A 12,054-nucleotide genomic window follows, 5' to 3' on the forward strand; every position below is an offset into this window, starting at 1 on the left:
TGTTCTATATTGTGTTTCTTGTGGTGGTTACATGACTGTATACATATTTGTCAAAAACCCATTGATTAGAACACTGAAAATTGGTGAATTTTATATAAATTATGTCTTTTTTTTAAACAGGGTCTCACTCTGTGGCCCAGGCTGGAGTGCAGTGGTGCGATCTCGGCTCGCTGCAACCTCCGCCTCCCAGGGCGATTCTCCTGCCTCAGCCTCCAGAGTAGCTGGGACTACAGGCGCCCACCACCACACCCAGCTAATTTTTTGTATTTTTAGTAGAGATGGGGTTTCACTGTGTTAGCCAGGATGATCTTGATCTCCTGACCTCGTGATCCGCCCACCTCAGCCTCCCAAAGTGCTGGGATTACAGATGTGAGCCACCCCACCCCGGCCTTAAATTATGTCTTAATAAATCTAAAAGGACATCATTAAGAAAAGTAATAGACAAACCACAGATTTGAAGAAGATATTCAGAAAACATATATCTGATGGACTTGTTACTAGAATATACAAAGAGCTCCTATGATTCAATAATAAAAAGAAAAGCAACCGTGTTAAAAATGGGCAAAATACTATTTTTTTCTTTTTGACAGAGAGGGTCTTGCTCTGTTGCCCAGGCTGGAGTGTAGTGGCGCAATCCTGGCTCACTGCAACCTCTGCCTCCCTGGCTCAAGCCATCTTCCTGCCTCCCAAGTAGCTGGGACTACAGGCATGTGTCACTATGTCCAGCTAACAAAAAAATAAGCCAAAGACTTAAACAGATACTTCACAAAAGAAGATATATGAATGCCAATGAGCACATGAAACATTGCTTAAACATCATTAGTCATTAAAAAGTACAGAGTACAACTACAATGTGATACTACTACATACCTGCTAGAATGGCTACAATTCAAAAGTCTTACAACAACTGCATGTTAATGAGATCACAGAGCACCTGAAATGCATGTATCTTGTGGTGGGAATGCAAAATAGTGCAACCACTTTGGAAAAAGGTTTGACTGTTTCTCAAAAGGTTAAACTTACACCTACTGTTGATGTGGCAATTCCACTCTTAGGTATTTATCCAGGGGAAATGAAAACATGCCTACAAAAACAAATGTTCATAGCAGCTTTATTCACAATAGTCAGGCACAGGAAATGCTCATCAACAGGAAATCGCTAGGTAAATTCTGCTGTGTCCATACAGTGGAATCCTAGTCAGCAACTTCAAAGAAATAAACCACGATTCATGCATCCAGACAAATGGGTCCCAGAGACATTATGCTAAGAGAAAGAAGCAAGGCACTAAGGAATGAAGATGGTGCGAGTCCACTGATGTGAAGTTCTAGATTAGCTAAAACTAATCTGTAGCTAGAAATTGGATTAGTTGGGGATGGAGGCGAGTGGTAGGATTGACTGCGAAGAAATATGAGAGAATTTCCAGTGAGATGGCAGTGTACCATATTATAATAGGGATGTGGTTTGCTTGGATATAAACATTTTATCAACATTGTAGAGCTACTATTTGCACATTTTAATGTGTGCAAGTTTTCCCAAAAAATAGTAATGTCAAAAAACAATAAAAATTGAGTGGGTGAAAATATAGTGAAAGGAGAATGGCGTGACATGCTCATTGTGGAAGCGGGGTGATGGATACATAAGGATTGAAATTATACTATTGTGTTTACATTGTGTGTTTTTGAAGTTTTCCATAATAAAAAGTGAAATAAAACAAAAGGGAAGAAAAGGATAATTATACTTCACAGGGCTGTTTTGCGTTCATACAGACAATGCTGGGGACGGGGTTCTGCCGGCTGTGAAGTGTATTTTGACATAGCTTCTCCATGTGATCTGCTTCCCACTCTCATTGACTCACTCTGGCTCTTGCTGTCTGCTGCATTCTCACCTTCCCGTCACTCCTGTTTCATTTCTCTTTCCCTCCCACCTGGCTTTCTTCTTGTCCTTCCCCTCCATTGCCTTTGGTCCGTTGATGGTTAGATTAGCCCTGGGGCTCAGGGACTGCAGTCCCAGCTTCAGGGGAGATCATGAGGGAGGGGCTCAGGACAGACACCCCAAGGCATTGCTTCCTGCCCTTTCTCCTTGGTGCTTGCGCACCCCCCAACTCTGCCACCCTATGTCTCCCCAGGGTGAGGCAGGCAGGGCTCTTGCCTCATTGTCATCTGAGTGTCAGCACATCTGTAACAGGATGGACAGGCTGCTGTTGTCCCGACATGTTTCCTCCACCTGGCTTCCTTGAAAACTGTCAGATTAGAGGAAATCTGAGCCAGGTTCGCAGGCCTGCACCCTGGCTGGTCTCCCTGCTGGAGCTGCCCTGCCCTAGGCAGCCTTCCCCCTCAGCCCTTCACCTTCCACCAGACTTGGCCTCACTGCCGCAGCATCCCACAACTCTTGCACCCTGATCTGTTCTTGCTAAGACCAGCTGAGTGCCTGGCAGTCCTCCGGAAACCTTGGGCTTTGGGGCAGTACCCACGAGTTGCCTGCAGTCTGTGCTGGCTTTGTTCTGTTTTAACCACCTGTGAACTCGAGATACTTATTGGGCACCACTGTTTGCTGGGCACTGTTTTAGACTCTGTGACTACAGACATGGCCTGGACTTATGGCCTGCTGGTGGAAGTGGTGTAAACAGATGATTCCAATGCAGTGGGGCAAGGCAGGCCCTGGGGAACTGAGTGAAGTTGCAGGGGCACATGGAGGGGTCACTCAGCCTGGACTGGGGCGGGGAGGTCAGGCAGCCATTCTTGGAGGAAATGCCAACTAAGCTGAGACCCGCAGAGGGTGGAGAGGCACTGGAACAGCATGTGGGGCAGCCCGAGGGACGCACTCCCTTTCTGGGAGCTGCAGATGGTTCAGTCTGGTTCGGCTTTGTGTGTGAGGGGAGGGTCTAGTCAAGAGGTGAGGCGTGGAGAGGCTAGCAGTTCCCCTGCTGGAACTTGCCACACCCAGCCTCCCTGCCCGGATGATGAGGACTCCAAAGTGGGCCCCCACCCAGCCCTTCCTGGAGCAGCACACGGCTCCAGCAGGATGGCACTGAGTTGGTGCTTGAGTGTCCCCTCACTCTGTCCCCTTCTTCCCTCCCATTCCTCTCTCCCTAGAGCCTCAGGCCAGGCAGTGACCTAGGCAGAGCTGGGTCATCTCCTTCTGAGCCATCCACACTTCCCATCTCTGCAGGGTCAGGCTGCCTCCTCCTGCTCCCTGGGCCTCCCCCGAGTGTTCTGCTCTGGGTCTGCATTTGGGTCACACTTGGGTTGTGGCTCCAGCTCTGGTTCTCATCCTGGGCTCAGTTGTGTCCCCACGCGAGCCCATACACAGGGAGCTGGGCCTTGCCTGGGAGAGAAGAACGGCTTCTGACCACAGAGCCTCCTCCTGGGGCAGGCATCTCCTCCATTCTGAGCTCAGGAGGCCAGGGTAGGCACAAGGCTGCCATGTGGAATGAGACAGCTCTGGGGCACCTCAGGAGTGGAGGCTGGAAGAACGTGAAGGGCATGGAAAGAACTTTTAGAGACAGCTCAGAAGTAGCTGTTGGACTCAATTTCATTAGCACACTTGGCTCAGGAGGAAAAAATTTGCAGCACAGTTCAAGGGATTAGAGGGAGAGTTCTGGAGTCAGAGTACATGGAGTTCCAAACCCAGTTCTGCTAGTTATTCACCTTGCAAGTTATTGAAACTCTGTGTGTCTCAGTTGCTTCTTATTTAAAACAGGAGAATGGAAGTACCCCCTTCGTACTCTTAGGGGAGGATTGATTGAGATGAGCATGTTGAGGGTCTAGCACAGTGCCTGACACATGGTTAGTGCTTCATGAAAATGATAATGCTATTTGTTGTCATTATTCTCTCCAATTTCTCTGATGGACACAGGAGTGACCCTTGCCCATCACCCACTTGGGGGGGTGTCTCCCAGGGGTTTTTCCCCTCCATCCATCGGATGAGAACCTGCAAGAAGCAGGGTAGGCCTCACCATCCTCATTTAGGAGGGAAGACACGGGTTTTGGAGCTGAGAGACCTGGCTTCATCGATTAACAGTCGAGTGACTGAGGGCAAATTGCTCAACTTCTCAGTCTTAATTTCTTCATCAGTAAAATAAGGATTATGTTCCTCAGGGATTAGTAGTGAAGTTCAGACAGCATGAATAGATGGTACAGGGCTGAGCCCGGCTCAGCTGTGTGGCCTTGGGCAAGTTGCTTTACCTCTCTGGGCCTCTATTTCCTTACCTATACCGTGTACCATGGAATTAGGGGTACTCCATATGAAGTGCTTGGCATAGAGCATGCCCTCAACAAAGAATAGTAGCCAGCCTTGTTATTCCGATGGTGGCAATGACGATGAAGAAGGGAAGAAGCTCAGGGTCTGGGAGGGAACTGGCTGAGTCTGGATGTTCCTTGGGAGTCAGTGCTGCTGCAGCCTCAGGATAAGAGGTGCATCTTCTTTTCCCTAATGCCTTCCTGAATTGGGGCAGGTATTCATATTCAGTGTGCGTGGAAGGAGTGGGGAAGAAAGACGTCTTCCGAGGTCTGAGGAAGACAAGTTGCAGTTGATACTGCAACAAGGAACAAGTCCAGGGCACAAGCTTCTCTCTGATTGGCCCCATGTAAGCTCTGGGCCTCCGAGGCTGACACTCCACTGTGCCCAGGGGCAGGGCCGGGGAGTGCTGCTGGGCTATCCCCACCACGCCTGTTCAATTTGCTCTTCGATTTTTTTTTTCTCTTATTTTTCACAATTCTGGGGAAATTAGTGTCTGAATTCAAATAGCAAGGAGAAAACCCAGAGGTCATCTAATTTGTTTCCTACCACAAATAACCTCCCCACAAGTCCTGTAAAATAGTTGATGTTATTTGGGCAAGACAGGCACCCTGCTGTCTAACTTCAATCCCTCTAGCTGCCTGTTAGACGGTTCCCTGTCCCCTCTGACTTTGCCCTCTAAAGGGATGGAGAGAAACTGACCAGTGCCTCCATCCAAATAACCCTCTCTAGGTAAAGAAGGGTATGATTAAAACACCCCTTCTCCAGGCTAAATAATCCCAGTGCCTTTAACCCTTTCCTCTCAGGTCCTGTTTTCCAAGTCTTTAATTATTTTCACTGCCCTTCTCTGCATTTTAGGATGCAACCCTATAATCATAGAATTTCAGGGCTGGAAGGTACCTGGGAGATGACATGGAAGAGAGCCAGGAGCAGATGATTAGAAGCCTCGCCCGCCCCAGCTGCTGGAGCAGGAAGAAAGCCCTGGCAATTCCTCTTCACCAGGCCGTTTCCAGTCCTTCTCCAGCAGAGAAAATTCTGCTCACTTTCCCTCAAAGTGAAACATTCAACAAAAACGTACTGAATAGTTCTTGGGAGCCAGGCACAGTCTCGGCATTTTCACAATTTCTTACCTTCCCTAATCCCCCAATGGTCCTGCCAGGGAGCTAGGATCAGTTTCATTTCGTAGGAGAGACTAGCTCAGAGAGATTAAGTAACTTGCCCAAATTCACATATCAAGAAAGTTCTGGGGCTTCTCCACCCCAGCTCTGGCTGCACCCACAGCCAGCCATTCCCTCAGGCCCCAGGAGAAGTTCTTATCCCATGGAGAAACCCTGACAAAGTTCTGGGCATCCAGGGCTGGGCTGTAGCAGGACTCAGTCAGGATCCTGCAGAGAAACAGAGCCAATAGGACCTATAGTTATATGAAGAGATTTGTTTCCAGGAATTGGCTCATGAGACTGTTGGGGCTGACAGGTCTGAAATCCAGAGGGCAGGCAGGAGTTGATACTGCAATCTTGGGGCAGAATTTCTTCTTCTCTGAGAAACCTTGGTTTTTAACTCATAGGGCCTTCCCACTGATCAAATGCGGTACACCCACATTACTGAGGATAATCTCCTTTATTTAAAGTCAATGGACTGTAGGTGACTTCACTCTCACAGCAACACCCAGATTAGTGTTTGATTAAATGACTGGGTGCTGTAGCTTAGCCAACTTGACACAGGCAAGTACCTATGGGGCACAGGGTCCCCAAGGGATCTGATCCAGTGGGCATTTTCCACAGAGTCCTAAGCCAGTGTTGGGAAGGTGGCAGGGTACTTGAGGATCTCCCCATTATGCAAGAGTCCTAGGTCAATTTGTACTACCAGACCCAGACCTGATCACCTTTCCCTGGGGATGCCCTGTCTTGATTCTGCTCAATTGAGAGCTATAGTTAGGACCCAGTGTCTTCTCAGGGGATAAAAGCCTTGGAAGTGTAGCAGGACAAGCTGCAGACAAAACCCTCAGACACTGAGTTAAGGAAGGAAGGGCTTTATTCGGCCGGGAGCTTTGGCAAGACTCACGTCTCCAACAACCGAGCTCCCTGAGTGAGCAATTCCTGTCCCTTTTAAGGGCTCACAACTCTAAGGGGGTGTGCATGAGAAGGTTGTGATTGATTGAACAAGCAGGGGATACGTGACTGGGGGATGCATGCACCAGTAACTAGAACGGAACAGAACAGGACAGGGATCTTCACAGTGCTTTTCTATACAATGTCTGGAATCTATAGATAACATAACCGATTAGGTCAGGGGTCGATCTTTAACTACCAGGCCCAGGGTGTGGTGCTGGGCTGTCTGCTTGTGGATTTCATTTCTGCCTTTTAACTTCTTCTTTTTTTGGAGGCAGAAATTGAGCATAAGAAAATATGAGGGGTGATCTCCTCCCTTAGAAGGAGCCAAGGGCAGGAGCAAGAGGACCGTTGCTTGAATCCAAAGGGACCCAGTGAGCTAACAGCCCCGAGGGTGAGGACAGTATCTTCTTATTCTCTGTACACTAGGGCTGGGACCATGCCTGGCCCCCTGGAGAGGTGCCACAAATGTCTTTTCCTTTCCCTTCTCCTCCCATCCCAGGTAGGGTGCCTGAAACATTCCGGGCAGGTAGAAATCAGTCCTGCTTTTGAAGGGCTTCTGAGAAAGGAATTTATGATCACAGGAACAGTACTGTTCAATCTATAGAGTTCTTCCTAATATATAATCTAAATCCTTCCAATTTCAGGACAAATTCTGTTGTATTAGGACAGCTGGCATGAGAAAATTAGACTTTAGAAATTTTATTATTGCTATAAAGTTTTAAACTGCCATAGGCTTTTTGCTGCTGTCTATAGCTAGAGGTACAAAAAGAGGACAAGGGCACCAAGAAGTCAAAAGAGACTGGGCGCGGTGGCTCACGCCTGTGATCCCAGCACTTTGGGAGGCCTAGGCCAGTGGATCACTTGAGGTCAGGAGTTCAAGACCAGCCTGGCCAACATAGTGAAACCCGTCTCTACCAAAAAATACAAAAATTAGCTGGGTGTGGTGGCACAGGCATGTAGTCCCAGGCACTGGGAGACTGAGGCGGGAGAATCGCTTGAACCCGGGAGGTGGAAGCTGCAGTGAGAGGAGGTCACACCAAGGTACTCCACGGCAATAGAGTGAGACCCTGTCTCAAAAAAAAAAAAAAAAAAAGGTCAAAAGAACCATGTAAGCATTAAGACTGGATCAAACTCTTCTCCTCACAGAAACAATTATCTCATACTTTCCCTTTTGCAGGGCCAGAGGCTCAGTTCCTTAACTCCAATTGCACAGTACACTTTCATTTATAGAGTATTTATGTTAGACTCAAAGAAGAACTTCCCACAGCAAGCGGTCCTAAAGCTTGAAATGAATGGCTGAAGGAAGCTATGAAATCTTTTTTCTCACAGGCCTTTTAAATAATATATAGTTCTTTAAAAGATACATCAAAGACTTCCTTGATATAGCCTTGCCCAGGGGCAAGGGGATGGACCAGCTGACCACTCCCTCCCAACCCTGGGATTCCAATGAAGCTTGAGAAGTTTTCTCCTTTTAAGGGGTTTCCTCTTTCATCCGAAGATGACTGGTGACAGAATCAGGTGTTCCCAGGCCACACAGTAGGTAAGTGAAGGCGGCTCTACCTGCTGAATCAAGGGAGGTTGCCAGGAAGGGAACATCTTTGAGGTGCCTCATGGGAGAAGCCTGGGAGGAGGCTTGGGATTGGCCCATGGGTGCGTGTGGGAGGAGGGACTCTGTGGGGGCTTTCAGGCATGCTGGTCTGACAGGGCCAAGAAGGAAGAGGTAGAAGTTGCCTCTGCTCCATAGGAATCCTTCTCTGGAAGCCACACCTGCCGGCTCTTCTTACCTTCTAAAGCTTACAAGGGATGAGGTAGGGGCAGGCAGCCAGTCGCATCTCACCACCACCTGGTATAGGGAGAAATGCTGCAGCAGGAAGACTTTAAGCTAGACCACAGGGAGAACAAGATGAGATGTGGGAGGAGTACTGGAGTGGGAGGTTTCACGGGCTCCCTTTCTTTCAAGGCCTTTAAAAGTGAAGAGACGTCTCTGCCACAGCAGTGCAGATGATGGCCTTTGGGGGCTTTTTGCCAAGTTGCACAGGACACACGGGCTCTCAGGGCCATTAGGAAATGCCCTTATGGAACCTATGCAACTCAGTTTGAGGCTGGAGAGGGGCAGGACCCCAGTAGATGGGGTTGCCTGTAGTCAGGTCCTAAGCGAGGGCCTGGGGAGCTTCAGGAGCAATCATCTTCCTGTGAGGTGTGCCACACCCATCCAGACCTCAGTGCTTCAGGGGTGGGAATCCTCTTCTTTGGTTCAGCTCCAGGAGGGATGTTGGGGTGGTGGGACAAGGGCTTGGGGACCAGCCCTGAAGGGACAATTGTTTGCTTCTTTTCAGCTCCTGGCTTCTGGGATCTCCAGGAGACTCTACCTTCTGCTAGGCATTTGGGTAGAGCAGTCCCTCAAGGGAGGAGGGGCCCTGCACCCTGGCCTAGGAGAACCAAAAGACCAGTCAACCAACACCCACTGAGAATTCAGCCGAATAAATATCTGCTGAGTCAAGTCAAATACTGTCTCTGTGTAGCCAGGGAGGCTACTTATGTGCATGGAAAACGAGCCATGCTCATCCTGGTTGGAGAGATGGGCCTCTCTCAGCACATGCTGGTTTCTCCCTCCTCTGAGCAACCCAAGGCCGTCACACATATTTCTCTCATTCACTGTTCATGCCAAATTCAACTGATTTGCTTACTGATCTCTTCTCCCACTAAACTATGAACTCCCCAAGGGCATGATCTGGGACTCCTTCTTGTCTGTATGATCAGTCCCTTGCCTGACCCTGGCCCATGGTAGGATGCTCAATAAGTATGCGTGAATGAATGAATAATTAACAACACCAGGTGGGCTGAGCTAAATGCTTCCTAAGTAGGACATACAGGGATGGATAGATGTTACAGGGGTTGAATAGAGGCAGTGGTCACTGGGCTTGGGTTAGGGAAAGCCTCCTGGAAGAGAAATTCACCTCATCTTTCCTTTGCCTTGAATCTCTTGAACCTGTTCCCCTGACATCCTCCAGCATCCATCTTTCTATCCTCCATCTTATAAGATGTCTTCCACTTTGATCATCCACTAGTCCTCCAGCGATGCGTTGGAGCAGGCTCACACTGGCTCAGGAGAGTTGACTGTGTGCATCTCTTTCCTGTGCTCTTCACACTGGTAGCTTGAGAATGACTAGGGTGAAATTTTCAAATGCTACAAACCAGTGCTTTTTTGCCTGGAAGAGTCCGTTCCTAAACTTTTATCAGCACACCCTTGCAATCCACCCACTCACCTAGTTACTGCCTATCTGAGATCTCCTTCCTTCCTTACTCTTCCCTTCTCTTTCCTCTCTCCTTCCCATGTATCATCCTTTCTCTCTCCTTCCCTTCTTTTTTAAATTCTTTGACACAATTCTTCAACTATGTGTCCATCCATCCATCCATTTTCTTATTCATATTCATCTAGCTTTTACTTATTTCATTCACCCATCCATCCATTCATCCATTTGTTCATCATCCAACCACCCACTTATCCATTATCTACACATCTTATCCATCTGTTCATTTATTTCCTCATTCCTATTCATTTAGCTTTAACTTCCATGCATCCATCCATCCATCCATCCATCCATCCATCCATCCATCCATCCGTCTGTCCATTCACGCACCCACAAATATTATCTGAACATCTACTCTGTGTCAGCCTATTCCTAAGGCTCAGAATCTTTCCCCAGATTTCTGGAAGATGGGTGCATGAACTCTAAGAACTAGCAGAGGCCCTCCAGGGTGCCCCCAGGCTCATCCAGCATTGATGGTGAACTGTAACCGGAACCAGATGACTTTCCTCTTCTGTTTCTTCGTGTCTTCTCTGTTCTTTTCTCCTCACCGCCTGTTCTCTCCAGGTTAGGGAAACACTATCAGGGAAAGTGGGAGGGACATGTCCCAATCCAGTAGGTCAGGACAGGACTTCCCTCTCTCCTTCTCCCTCCATACCTCAGGCAAGAGCCCAGAGAAATTGGGCCTGGAATTTTGAGAAAGTGTTCCCCTCCCCAGAAGGCCCAAGGAGCTCTTAGCCAATTCACCAGTGAGTTCAAACAAGAGGGGGCCCCTTTGGGGCCCACAGACAGAGACCTCAGGCAAGAGGAGAATCCCCGTCATGAAGCCAGGACTCCCCACGCCAACACCACCCCACATACATTCTCTCAGAACTGAACTGCTTTGTGAGCTGGGCTTATCGCTGCCCTTGCTCCCAGGGGCTGTTTTTGCAAAGGATTAGCTGCTCAGCCTGGTGAGGCAAAGGGGCGGGGGCTTCCTAGCTTGACCTGGATTGGAGGGGAAGGAAGGGAAACCCACTCTCCTCCACATAGCCCAGAACCTGCCATGCCAGCCTCACCTACTGTCTGCTCTGCCCTGCCCAGCCTGGCCTTGGAGAGGCACAGCCCTTTCCTTGGGGGTTTGGAGGCTTCCCAGGACCAGGCCAGTGGGTTAGAGCCCAGAAGTGACTGTGGGGCATGTTCCACAAGAGCTGAGGGTCCCTGGTGTTCTGCAGGGGCTATGGAGAGGAGAGAATGAAGTTTATTTTTCTCATTTTTCTTCCTGAGGTCTGCATTTATATGATAGTCATATTTGAACAGGTGACTTCTAAGATTATCTGAATCTCACACTTTGCTGGCCTCTTTTTGGAGGGCATTGCCTGTGGCCTGACCCAGAGAGGATGGGCAGATGTTTTCTGAGTCACACAGCAGACCAAGTGTGGAGACAGGTAACAGTCAAGTGTTTGGGCTCTGAGGACCCAACCACCTGGCTTGGCATTGCTTGGATTCCCCTCATTGTTGTGCCTCGGTCCTTTGAACCTACACAGGGTCTGACCTGCTCTGATAGCAATAACCTAAAGTCTGTATGTATCTTGTTAGGGTCATTGGGAGAGGACAGACTCTCAGAAGCCATCTTCTGGTGAGATATTCAGGTGACTCCATGACCCCTCAGCTGAAGAAGGGGCTTTGGCTTCTAAAAGGCTTAGGGTTCAAATCTCAGCTCTGCCACTTGACTTAGGCCAGTGAGTTATCTTCTTAAAGGCCCAGTTTTCTCATCTATTAAAAGGGGGTAATTGAACAGGTTTTAGGGAAGCTCGAATGAGCTCGTATATATGCAATACCTAGAAAAGTGCCTGGAGGTTGGTAAGTACGGTTCAATAATCAGTAGCCAAATCACACGGAACCCATCCTTCCCCCTTAAGGTGAAAAGCAGTGTTACAGTCCCAGGGTGGACAATCTTTCCTCCGAAACTCAGGCCCGCAAATTACAAGGCTATTTAACTTGTGTGACCCAGTTAACAGCCCTGTGTCCCTTAGGCCTCTGCAGACACCTCACCTTCTGCCCCAGGGGCCTCTGGGTGCAGTGAAGCCTGCCCACCTGTGAAGACAGAGACTCCTGGCTCCCTGGATGAGAAGCAAGTGCGTCAGAGGGAAGCAGCCCAACTGGTTGCTGAGTTGTGGAAAATAATTAAGCTGGGGCAGAAAAAAACACTTCTTTTAAAAATCAGGTTAGGGATGAATGTGTAGGGCGTGGTTCCTGTGTAATTATCTGCTCTGCTGGCCGCGGGGCTGCCTGCTTCTCCCGGGCCCCCTGTGTCAGGCTTGTGCCTGTTGCTCCTCCCCTCCTCCCACTCCTCCTCCTCCGCCTACTTCCCCCTCCTCCTCACAGGTGTGTCTCTTCCCCCACTCCCTGCCGAGACA

The 12,054-nt window shown here is 48.9% G+C and overlaps 1 long non-coding RNA gene across 1 annotated transcript; it reads right to left on the reverse strand.

The window, feature by feature from the left end:
- Window positions 1–7,324: 7,324 nt before the first annotated feature.
- Window positions 7,325–9,703, reverse strand: LOC108528608 (uncharacterized). The gene is made up of 3 exons (XR_001885225.1): window positions 9,305–9,703; window positions 8,132–8,190; window positions 7,325–7,907 (listed from the first exon to the last, which is right to left on the reverse strand). It is a non-coding gene; the product is annotated as an uncharacterized LOC108528608 (long non-coding RNA).
- Window positions 9,704–12,054: the final 2,351 nt, after the last annotated feature.

The sequence above is a fragment of the Rhinopithecus bieti genome, unplaced genomic scaffold (genome assembly GCF_001698545.2).
Source record: "Rhinopithecus bieti isolate Rb0 unplaced genomic scaffold, ASM169854v2 scaffold_5002, whole genome shotgun sequence".
NCBI classification, from domain to species: Eukaryota; Metazoa; Chordata; class Mammalia; order Primates; family Cercopithecidae; genus Rhinopithecus; species Rhinopithecus bieti.